This window comes from Staurois parvus, unplaced genomic scaffold, assembly GCF_062004578.1.
Source record: "Staurois parvus isolate SC_StPar_1 unplaced genomic scaffold, SC_StPar_1.0 ptg000303l, whole genome shotgun sequence".
In the NCBI taxonomy this organism is placed as follows: Eukaryota; Metazoa; Chordata; class Amphibia; order Anura; family Ranidae; genus Staurois; species Staurois parvus.
The window spans coordinates 16,971,115-16,983,814 of NW_028318099.1; the positions used below are offsets into that span (position 1 = coordinate 16,971,115).

Below are 12,700 nucleotides of genomic sequence, written 5' to 3' on the forward strand. Positions count from 1 at the left end.
GGCCGGTGAAACCAGCGGTGGTGAGGACCACGCTGGACCAAGGGACAGGTAAGTGGCTGTATTTTAAAAGTCAGCAGCTACAGTTTTTGTAGCTGCTGACTTTTTTTTTTTTTTTTCAGGTGGAACTCCGTTTTAAGCTGATTGGGGTTGTACACATGCTGTGGCTGCGATGCTGTTGCATCCAGTGTGGCCGAATGCCTGTTGGCTGCACCTACACTGCTCTGTTAAAATCGATCCACCGCTGATCGCTTCTCAGAGAGCAAGGTAAGCATAAACTAAAAGTGTTTCAGATTTGGTTTTGGTATAGATATTAAAATTATCCTAAGCCCTCCTTAGTGTGAGTATAGCCGGACAATCTAAAGTCATTTTGTGTGTGTTTTTTCACATGACTTGTAGTACAGGAGCAAAATCCTGTGTTATTGGCCCCATAGACCATTAAATGGAACACATTTTTCAGGCACGTTTGTTAATGTCTATGCAGCAAAAACCCATAACTTTGCTCCAAAGAAGCTCATGTACATTTTTGAACTTCACACAACTGTTGACAATGAGCCAATGCTCAGGTGTGAACAGGCCCATTGAGAATAACAAGAGTCTTCTTCTTGAACATTGTCGCACTTTAGGAATCCTGTGACAAATGCTTAGTCCAGCCAAGTCCTAGGTATTGGCAGTGCATTCAGCAGATCCCCTAATTGCCGAGGGTAGATGATGCCAGATGGAGGAGATCCTGATGACCTTATTCAGCCTGAGGCTATTTAAAAAAAAATAAAATGAAAGGCGAGGGAGGAGCCAGCCCTAGATGGTACGTGCTACAGCCCAGCCAGAAATAACTAAATCTTTCATGATTATTATAGTATTACATTTCAGGAATTCTTAATTCATGCATTAGTGAAACGTGGCCCTCCTGCATTTTAGTTATTTCTTTTTTTCACATTAAAATGAACTGTCATGGATTCATCCATACTGCAAATCGAAACAAAAACGAGAAGCGCACCAACCTTGCGCATTACCTCAGTAACCAAAGTTTATTAATTGTAAAATAATACTCACAAACAGCGAATAAAATCAGAGCTCTGATGAAGAAGGGATGCCCTTCGAAACGCGTCAGCTGTACTGAGTATCTACCCCCATGATGGGATCCGCGCTGGCTTTCTACTTTTCAGGTCCCTTTGAGGACCTACATGCCTGATTTTATTCGCTGTTTGTGAGTATTTTTTTACAATTAATAAACTTTGGGTTACTGAGGTAATGCGCAAGGTTGGTGCGCTTCTCGTTTTTGTTTCGATTTGCAGTATTGGTCGGGCTTCCCCAGCCTTATTTGGAGCTGCACAACTCTACATGCATTGGTGGTCGATCTTTCCAGGTCTGGTTCCATCTATTCGCCACCCGCCTGAGTCCTTGAGCGCAGGAGATTTCGCTTATGATCTGTTGTATGGATTCATCCATCCCACACACAGTCATTTTTTATATTGTGATAGAACTCATGGGGGATATAGAGAGGGGACTCTGCATTGGACAGATGCCTGGGTCAGTCCATCCCAGTCCATATGTACATACCAATAGGCTCAGTGCCTGCTACGGCCTATATCATGTCTTAGTCCAAGTCTTCACAGCTGCAGCTGGACTTTCTTCTGAGCAATATAAAATAACTGGAAGGTTATAGCCTACTGTGGTCATAACTAAAATTTCGGAAGTTTCAAAAACCAAATGCTTGTTTCTTTATTAATATACCAGAAGTACAAGAATCTGGAATCCTACTAAATTAGGACGTCTGTTTGACTGTTAGGCTCCATGCACATGGGGTGTTTTGATAACGCAGGTAACAATAGCTGTGTAAAGTCACGTTAAAAACTTGAGTTTTGCAGCTTTTTTAGCATTTTTGCATTAGTGTTTAGCGATGTTTTCCCACGTTCGTATTTTTCAGTGTTTTTTTTACCCCAAAAAATTTTGGGCGGTCAAAAAACATCCAAAAATGCCAGTTTGCGTAGTTTTTTTTTCAGCATTAGAGCATTTTTACAGCTAAATAACTCCTCTAGAAACTCACTAGTCCTGGGTTTTTTTTCCAGCCAAAAAGGTCCCAGCCAAAAAATGTTGATTACAGTCTTTGTATGCATGGACACATAGGACAACATGCTGGGGGGTTTACTGGCTGTAGAAAAAAACATCAAAAGCCAAAAGCAGCCATTGTAAAAACGGACTCAGAGTCTCCTCATTTTTCCTGGAGTCTTAGTAAATAGAACAGCTGATTTTATGGAGTTAAATTCCTAAAAAACAGACCTAGGATAGTCAGATCTACCAGGCAGTATTTGGTTAAATGTGTTCATCAGTTATCAACATGGCAGTGACAGTAGATTAGCTTTGTTGAGTTGGCAAGTTGACCCCAAGGAATCCCGAAGCCCTTCTTGCAACCTCAGCTTCTTTGTCCTTTGCCTCTTCTACTCACCTTACTGTACCTGCCATGTACCCTCCCGACATTCCTTATGAGATTAGTTTATTGATATTATATGTACATGCCTGCCTGGAAATCCAAGCACTGGGCTTGGATAAACCAACAACCAGAAAGACGTGGACGCTCTCCAATGTTCCGCTACTGAACACCGGCAGCCATTTTGTGAGCTGAGCCATCTTAAGAAGAATGTAGCCTATAGCTATTTTATATCTTTTTTTTATATCTCAGAATTTGGAGCAGGCAGCTTCTTCTGACATTCTACCATACCCGAATGTAGAACAAGTGAAAGATGGGGGGGTCCTGTCAAATTCCACCTTCTATAAACTTAATGGAGGTCACTGCGGAGCCAAGGGCCATGGTATCTGTTTCTTTGTGCTGGTATATGAAGCTCAGTTCCTACAGTCTAGATTACATGACCATTACATCCTTGTACAGGGCACTAATGTAAATGTAATAAAGAGGTACGGTGTACGGGACTAAAGGCTCCAAGTTTCTTTACATGGTGCTGTTATCTGTTTTGCACATGGATACAATCTCATGCACATTTATTTAGATTGTGTTTCATGAACACATATTAACACTAAAAACATTGGAACACATTAAGGTAGACCTAGCATGGAAATTCACATTTCATGTCAGTCCTCGAGCATGTGTGAGCATTACCAAACTACATTATTATTTTTGAGTAAGAACTGTTTTTTCTTTGCCATGAATAGAAATGCTGCCCCATGTGACTTAAAGTGTTAATAAATCCACAATAGTAAAATCAAGTCTGTATATGCAGTAAAGCATGCTGGTTATATACACTGTGGAACCTAAGGGGTTAATCCTCTGCATTGTGTAAAAAGGATGTCTGATCCTCCCCTTCTTCCACGTTCCCATTTCATCTCCTGATAGAACACAGCCTCGGGGACACTCTGCACATGCTCAGTTTAGTGTGTACTGCTAGAGGGTCATGGGTCCTGCAGCCTTATAGGACAATCAGGGGAGAATGAAAACTTCTCCTACAAGCTTTAATCAGTGCTCTGCTGGACAATGATAGAAGTCACAAGACCGCTCTAACTGCAGATGAGATAAGGTACTTAGCAGTTTATATTTACTAAAATGATTGAATTTCCATGTTCTATGTTCTATGTTCCAGATATAGTGAATGCAGGGTCCCTCCAGCTGTTGGGAAACTACAAGTCCCATCATGCCTCTGCCTTTGGGAGTCATGCTTGTAACTGTTAATCTTGCAATTTCTCATGGGACTTGTATTTTGGCAACAGCTGGAGGGTCGCCAGTTTGACACCCGTGCTATAAAGCCTAGGCAGCCTAGATCACATGGTTCCTGACTACCACAGAAGATGTGTGTCATTAGAGGGTACAGAGTCAATTGTTTGCATTCAGAAAGAGCATGCCTGATAGGCTTGCAGTGAGAAAAGAGTATCAGCAAAGTATAACCAGATAGAAGCGCCAATGTATATAGTTAGCAAACATGGCTGCATATAAATATAGAATTGCAACCCAAGAGAACCAAAGATTCTTAAAACACAAAAGTGTGCCCATAGCAAAACTTATTTTCTATTTTTGGATTAAAGTGTAACTAAATGAAATTTTTTTTTAAATTTTGGATAGAATGGAGATTGTCAGTTTTCATTGTTGTCTGGGTCCCCGTTGTGGAGATTCACCCTTCCTATTTGATTTGGTTACCATTATAATTTAAAGTGAAAGTAAAGAAAATACCAAATTTTGGGTAATAGAGGGTAAATCTTCCAATAGGGACACTAGTTCTGCTGACCTAGGGGTCCCCAAGAAATTCCCTTAATTTACAGGGATTTTCTCTCACTTCCTGTTTGACTATGGGACAGGACGTGAAGGGAAATCTCCCCAATGGGACACAGATGGAAAAAACAAAATAAAATATGACAGGGGTTATAACTTGTTCTATCAAAAATGAAAAAGTTTTGTCTCTAGTTCTACTTTAAATAGAGAATGGTTAGAACCTCTGTTGTGTTGTTTATGTCCTCTTTGTTCCATTGAGAAGTGAGTGGAAAATTCTTCAAAGAAATGGAAATTCCCTCTTAGACAATGGTCACTGCCACACGAGTTCCTGTTGAAAGATTCCTCCTCTAATCCTGTTTCAGTAACAGCTGTAAAATTTTGGATTTTCTACCATTCCGTTAGGGTAATGGTCACTCTGAAAAATGTAAAGGTGGGGATACAGACAGCAATATAAACCTGGAAGAGGGCCTAACTTTTCCCCACTCAATCCAAAATGATAAAAACACACAGATCCGTTTTTATATTTAGGGCCTGTTCATACTTGTCCATCAATTTTACTGCATGAAAATGGATTTCAAATATAAATTCCATTCTTTCATATGTGGAATAATTCACATTTACTTACTGCAGCGTGTTGTGGTTTTTAAGTGAAATGATAGGAACTTATGTGCATAAGCCCTAAAAAAAAAGTTTCCTTTTAAAATGATGGTAAACATGTCAAACTGCATTAAAATGTTCAGGAAACCTGCATGTCACTGTAATTATATACTAATGAGAAAATGGCAAAAAAAACTTTTTTGCCTATGTTTTTCAATGTGCAGTGAGGAAGACCCATTTCACCTTAGGAAGCCCAAAAGCTTCATGTTTACTGGTGTTATTTTCCTCTGTTAGATAACATGCATACCAATCCGTCTGTGCTAATCAATGATTTGAACTGGTTCTAAAAGCTCAAGGTCTTTTACCTTCATGCAGTCTATGCATGAACATAAAAATCCTTCTTTGTGCGGCAGCCCACCTAGTCCCCCCTAATACTCACCTAAGACCCCTCTCAATCCAGCAAAATGCACTGGAGTCTCGGCTATCCCAGGACTCCTTTTTCTCATTGGCTGAGACAGAAGTGGGGACCATTGGCTCCCACTGCTGTCAATCGCAGACAGCGAGCCAATGAAAAGAGCAGGGGGTAGGGCCGAGCTGTGGCTCTGTGTGTGAATGGACACAAGGAGCATCAGGTGCCCCCCATAGCAAGCTGCTTGCTGTGGGGGCACCTGACAGGAGGGGGTGCCAGGAGCGCCAGCGGGGGACCTGGAAAGAAGAGGATCCAGGCTGCTCTTTTCAAAACCACTGCACACAGCAGGTAAGTATAGACATGTTTTTATTTTTTCTTAAAAGAAAATAAGCTTTTAGAATCACTTTAATGTCTTTAAGGCTCCATGCACACTGGGCTTAAAAAACCGCCAACTTCCTTGACAGAAAACAATTGTATGCTATTCTTTGCGGGGTGATTTGCTTCTATGGATACAAATTGCCCAGAAAAATATCAGTTTCAGGTATTGGGAACATTTTCACGAGCAAGAGGACTCTCAAATACTGGATATCGGCAGTGGTGCATCTCTATATTTTTTACTCTTTTTTTTTTTTTTTTTTTTTTTTTTTTAGTAACAGCTTTATTTTTGAGGATTTTTTATTTAAAGTAAACTTTGTTTAGGCAATGAGGGACTTGTTGTAATACGGACTTTCCTTTTTCATGGAAGGACCGCTTTAAGATCATATGTGGAAATGCAGGTTAATAACGGCTTAATATTTAAACTTTTTACATAGCAAAGGCATGAATATTGATGGAAAAGCAATGGGTGTTTTCTTTTGGTGCTTTCAGAGGCATTTGTTATTGCCTGTATCCTAATGCTCATGGACATGAAGCCAGTGTGTGAAGAAAGTCTGTTTTTAGCATGCCGTCTGTTTCTTTATTCCTTAAAATCCAGGGGAGCTTTGTAGCCTGTGGAGATATTTGATTGGAGATTGACATTAGCATTCTCAGTACAGCTGACATTGTGTGAAAAGTATCACGCTTGTGTAACACACAAAAACAAACGGTGGTGCTGTGTGTCTTGTGTGTATAGTATGATTTTCCTCTCTTCCTCAGAAGCCCCATTGAGAGGTAAACTTGGATATAAATATTCTTCAGAAATTGTCTTTTGATGTAAAGGCCTATTCCCACAACTGGTGTTTGTGTATGTTGAAAAGCAATCCGGAAAGACTGTATATTACAGCCAATAATGGTGTTTTTGGCCTCTGAAAATGTATAACATGAAATATTTGGGCTCTAAGGCACATGGGCATCTGGGGGCAGTAAAAACAGGCGGTGATCGGCATTTTTACAACCCCCAACTGCCCACCTACAAGGGGACATGGTGCCACTTGGCGGAGTACACATTGATGCAGCTGCAATGCTCTGCATTGCTGTACTGCAATTTTAATGCAACATGGCGAGTTTGACAGGTAGGACCACCCATCAAACTCTCCCATGTAAGATAATGGGACTGTGCCACAACCATTTATTTATTTCAGGTACTTATATAGCGCCATCAGTTTACACAAGACTTTACATATATATTGTACATTCACATCAGTCCCTAACCCCCCAAGGGGAGTAGAATCTAAGGTCCCTAACTCACATTCATATACTAGGGCCAATGTAGACAGGATCCAATTAACCTACCAGCATGTCTTTGGAGTGTATGAGGAAACTGGAGTACCCCACGCAGGCACAGGGAGAACATGCAAGCTCCAGGCAGGTGGTACCATGGGATGGGATTCGAACTAGCAACCCTAGTATTCCCAGGCGGAAGTGCTAACCATTTAGCCACTGTACTGCCCATACAACCATGAGCCAAATGCTTGGCTTGCAGTTGTGGCTCAGTTCCACAATGCAAAATTGTTGTTCAGCAATAAAAAAACAGGCATCAGGAGACGTCAGCAAATACCGGAAGACCTGCAAAATGTCTTTTACTGTCCTCTGAAAAACAGTGCTTTTCAGTGGGCAAACACTGCTGCTAGTGTGAAAGGAGCCTTAGTTAGTGGTTTAGGACCTGGGTAGTTGAGGGTGTGATTATAACCAGGCCTCTACTCATGGGGGGAAGGCAGATGTTGGGCCTAACTAGCCATATCCACGTGTCCTCACCAGGGGCGGACTGACAACTCGGGGCCCCCGGGCAATAGGGGATCATAATCATGGGGCCCCTGTGTCCTTGCCCAAACTCAAAAAAGCCTATGAAAAAGGTACCAGGGGCATCTCATGGGGCCCCCTACTGACCCCGGGCCCTCGGGCAGTGCCTGAGTTTCCAAATGGTCAGTCCACCCCTGGTCCTCACTATCATCATACACAAGTATGTGTGGAAAAACTAATTGCTTCACATAGAAAAAAGGGGATATAGTGCAAGGTGAAGAGGGTGATAGCCATGGTAGCTGCGTGAGAAAATGTTAGAGCCATTGTTGGGTGTATATTTGTGGTCTGTGTCCAGTTTGGAGAGATCAACTCCACTTCCTGTTGTGACAGGAAGTGATGGAAAATATCTGCAATGGGGGGAAAGTGTGTTTTCAGTTAAATGGGAAAGGTTTAGAACTTGTGTGGAGTTCTCATTAATGTTGGTGTCTTTTTATCCCAGTGACAACCACTCCTCTCATTTCCTGTTCCTAAACCCAGGACCCTGCATTCACTATATCTGCTCTCCTACAGTACACACAACATGGAAATGCAATTATTTTAGTAATTATAAACTGCTAAATAACTTTTCTCATCAGCAGTTAGAGCAGTTTTGTGACTTCTATCAGTGTTCAGCAGAGCACTGGTTAAAGCTTGTAGAAATTTTCTTTCTGCTCTAGGAGGGTGCAGAACCCCTGACCTCTGTCTGGATAGTGCTAATTAGCCCTGTGCTGATCACATGCACTCCCCCCTCCAAAGAAAAACTTTCTAGCAATACACACCAAATTGAGCAAGTGCAGATATGTCTTATCAGGAGATAATAGGGGGGCACTGGAAAAAGAGGAGGATCAGAGAAGTCAGCATCAAACAGTGTTCTTACACAGTGCAGAGGATTAACTCCTTAGGTTCCACAGTGAGTATAACAAGCATGCTTTAATGCATATACTGATTACACTTTAAGCTGTTACGGGATAGAAAATTAGGTGAAATCTCTAATTCATTCAAGATGGTACTATTGATATCAGCAGGAAGATGTGATTCCTGGTTTCATAAGATTGCACATTGGCTTCCAGATTGGAAAGACTGGCTACTGAAATTCAGTTTGAGGTTAATCACACTTGCTTTAGCATTCAGCCAGTGTGCAGACCCACTCCACTCCATACCCCACGGGTGTCAAACTGGTGGCCCTCCAGCTGTTGCCAAACTACAAGTCCCATGAGGCATTGCAAGATTGACAGTTACAAGCACGACATGATGGGACTTGTAGTTTTGCAACAGCTGGAGGGCCACCAGTTAGACACCACTGCCATACCCTAATCCTGGACTTCCCATTATCTTTTCCTTTTAAATCATTTGACAGCTTAATAGACTCCTATCTTCTGCCTAGGTCATACTGGATGGTACTAAAGTCAGGATGACATTTGGGGCAAAATACAAAGCAGTGCCTGTAAGACTAACATTATACCAGTGCGACAACGCCTGTTTTACCTCGTGTCACCACGATGCGTGGTCAGCATTGCTGTGCCATGCATTTTGAATGCAGTGCACCTTGGGGATCCATGTGTATGATGTGTGCTGCGCTGAAACAAAGGAACCTGTCTGGTTTGGTTTGTTGGCAGGCCATTCAATATGAACTGACTGCCTTAGGCCCCATGCACACAGGACGTTTCCTTTTCTCCTGTGAACGCCAGAACTCACAGGGGAAAAGCTGCCTGAAATTTGCTCCTAAAGATGCATTTTGCACATGCGTTTAGGCACAACAAACATTTGAGCATTAATGGATTCCATTGGTCAGAATATTTATTTTGGACTTTGGAATCCATTAACGGTCAAACGCGCCTAAACACATCCAGCATTTATACACGTTTAGGCCTGTTTAGCATTTTTTCTGCTCTTCTCCTGAGTTTTTCAATCTGTAAACCCTTTTTTTCTAATACGCATGTAAATGACACATAGGCTGACAGAGGTGCTTTTACAGTCTGAACACAAAAATCAAAACAAAAAGCCACACTGCTATAAAAACAGAATTTCATAAGACCTTAATGCAATGCTTGTTAATGTACACAATAATGCATGTTAACATGTATGCGATAACGCACTGCAGCGCACCACCAGAAAGATGTGAAGTGGCCTAAAAGGATCTCTGTCTGCTTCCGACTAGCAATTTGTTGACATATCTGTCCAGCAGAGAAGAGAAAGAAGAAACAATATATCTTTGTAATGTACAGTATTTTGGAAAACCAAAATATAATAAAGATTTCTGTCTGTTGAATTATTTATGTGTTTATTGTGATTGTAGAAGAGAAAGATATTTGTACCATTGTGGATTAGCAGCAGGTAAAACATTTTGAGCATCTACATTTCACTTATGTACAGGGAATACAGAGCTTTGCAGATTCTACTCCATGTAGATTGGCTTAATGGCAGGAATTTTAACACAGGAAATTTCATTTGTGAGATGGAAGGAAGCTGAAAGAGTTGCTTAGCAGAGGCCTTGCAGATCAAGCAGTGGAAATTCTTCTCTCTAAGCAAAACAACCTACACTGTACAGCTGCGTTTCAGTTAACCCTGTCCAAACAAAGGATATGGCAGGGTTGTGTCAGTGTCTTATCGGTGCAGAGCACACAAAAACAATGCCGCCTTTGTCTGTGTGCTAATGTTTTCTAGAGCAAGATGTCGCTTGCCATTTTATGCTTTCAGTAGCAGGTTTTAACCAGAATTTTAAAGCACACTGTTGATCATTTTATGCTTAGTTTTTGCTTGTTTAGATTCCATTTGTAATTTTTTAAAATTGTTTTTAGATTGCTGGTAATTTCCTAGGATCAGCGCTACCATAGTCGATACAGTGCCACATTGAGAGCTGTCCTTACAATTCCCTATGATCAGTGCCACATTGAAAACTGTCCTTACAATTCCCTATGATCAGTGCCACATTGAAAACTGTCCTTACAATTCCCTATGATCAGTGCCACATTGGAAACTGTCCTTACAATTCCCTATGATCAGTGCCACATTGGAAACTGTCCTTACAATTCCCTATGATCAGTGCCACATTAAAAACTGTCCTTACAATTCCCTATGATCAGTGCCACATTGGAAACTGTTCTTACAATTCCCTATGATCAGTGCCACATTGAAAACTGTCCTTACAATTCCCTATGATCAGTGCCACATTGAAAACTGTCCTTACAATTCCCTATGATCAGTGCCACATTGAAAACTGTCCTTACAATTCCCTATAATCAGTGCCACATTGGAAACTGTTCTTACAATTCCCTATGATCAGTGCCACACCGGGAGCTGTAGTTTCAATTCCCTATGATCAGTGCCACATTGGAAACTGTCCTTACAATTCCCTTTGATCAGTGCCACATTGGAAACCGTTCTTACAATTCCCTATTATCTGTGTGTCATATTGGGAGCTACCGTCACAATTCCCTATGACCAGTGCCACGTTGGGAGCTGTCCTTACAATTCCCTATGATCTGTGCCACATCGAGAGCTGTCCTTATAATTTCCTATGATCAGTGTGCCACATTGGAAACTGTCTTATCCCTATGATCAGTGCCACATCGAGAGCTGTCCTTACAATTCCTTATGATCAGTGTGCCACATTGGGAGCTGCCCTATCCCTATGATTAGTGCCACATTGAGAGCTGTCCTTACAATTCCCTATGATCAGTGTGCCACATTGGGAGCTGCCCTATCCCTATGATTAGTGCCACGTTGGGAGCTGCCCTATCCCTATGATTATATGATTAGTGCCACATTGAGAGCTGTCCTTACAGTTCCCTATGATCAGTGCCACATTGAGAGCTGTCCTTACAGTTCCCTATGATCAGTGCTACATCAAGAGCTGACCTCACGATTTCCTGTGAGGAGCGGTTAAAAGGAAAGCATTTGTTCTGGAACTTTAAAAATAAAAATACAAAATAGAATACTACTTTACCACTATACAATGTAGACAAGTTAGAGCTCATGTCAGGCAGGAGAGCACTAAGTCTATCCGAGCAGCAAAGGAAACAAAACTGGGTGCAGCAATGAGTATTCCAGCATTCTGGCTGGCAGCAAGGTGCAAATCACATTCCGCCCCACTCATCCATTCACAAAGTTGCTTTTATTTTATTTTTTTTTCCAAGATGTTCTGTGAATGGAGGAGAGGCAGATGAATGATAGGATCTCCTTCCTCCTTTCATAAATAATACATGGAGTTATGTGGATGAACGAGTGGGGCAGAAGGGGAAGGCGAACAGTGAGAATTTTAACTGTTAGAGCTAAAGCAGTTCAATTCATGCGGCGCTGAGCATCAATACCAGCGCGCAGCAGGACATAGGATACTAATATTAGAGGTAAGTTCCCTTGTGAAAACAATTTTAATTAAACTTTAGCTTTAAAGAAGCTCAGAAGAAGTGGACAACATTTATTTTAAAAAGTGGAAAGCAAAGCTGTGGTGGTTCAAGTGCGTTTAACATCAGGGAGGATTCAGCCTTGCTCAACACCCTAATTTTTGATAACTAGAAAAATGAGACCTATAATGGTTTACTATCCTACTATCACAAATTAAAAAGGATGCAATGAATACATTGGTAAATGCACCATTAGATTTAAACATATATGAAACTAAGGGCTTGTTTACCCTGCAATCCCTGCATTCAATGTGCAGTTCCACATGTGTATTTACATGCCTTTTTAATGCAATTGTGGTGTGTTTTTTTGTGGAATAATTTAATTTAATTTCATTAATGGAGTTGCATTTGATCCGGTGCATTCAGGTGGGAAAAAATGCAGCATACTGCTCTTTTTTTAAACGCATATGAAAGCTAGGCTTATTGAAATGCATTCATTTTTCTTACATAAGTGTATTTAGTTTAAAAATGTATTCAACTGCATATGGTGTAAATGAGACCTAAAGGTGTAATGTTGTTTATAGCAAGCCTGGCCCCAGGGAATTTATATCATGTTAATTGCATGAATGCTAAGTAATGTGTAGTGTAACATGTACACGGGACACTTCTGAAAGATGGAAACTGACTGTTGGAGAATGTAGGTTAAAAAAAGTCTGTTTAACTGCATTTACATACCGTGTTTATACGCTTTTATGAGCGTTTGTGTTTAGAAGCGTTTTTTAAAGATAACCTCAGGAGACCTTCCAAAATGCCCAGAATGCACTGAAAAACAGTAAAAAATTAACTATTTCAGACATTTTGATAGAGAGAGAGCAGAAGCAGAGGTAGCAGTATTTGTTGAGAGTAGCTGACTTTTTTCTTTTTGTGGTGTTTGGATGTGTT

The 12,700-nt window shown here is 41.0% G+C and overlaps 1 protein-coding gene across 1 annotated transcript in view; it reads left to right on the forward strand.

Annotated features, from left to right (window-relative positions):
- Nucleotides 1-12,700, forward strand: part of TRIM8 (tripartite motif containing 8) — a 103,019-nt gene that overhangs the window by 10,033 nt on the left and 80,286 nt on the right. The gene's annotated exons all lie outside the window — the stretch shown is intronic.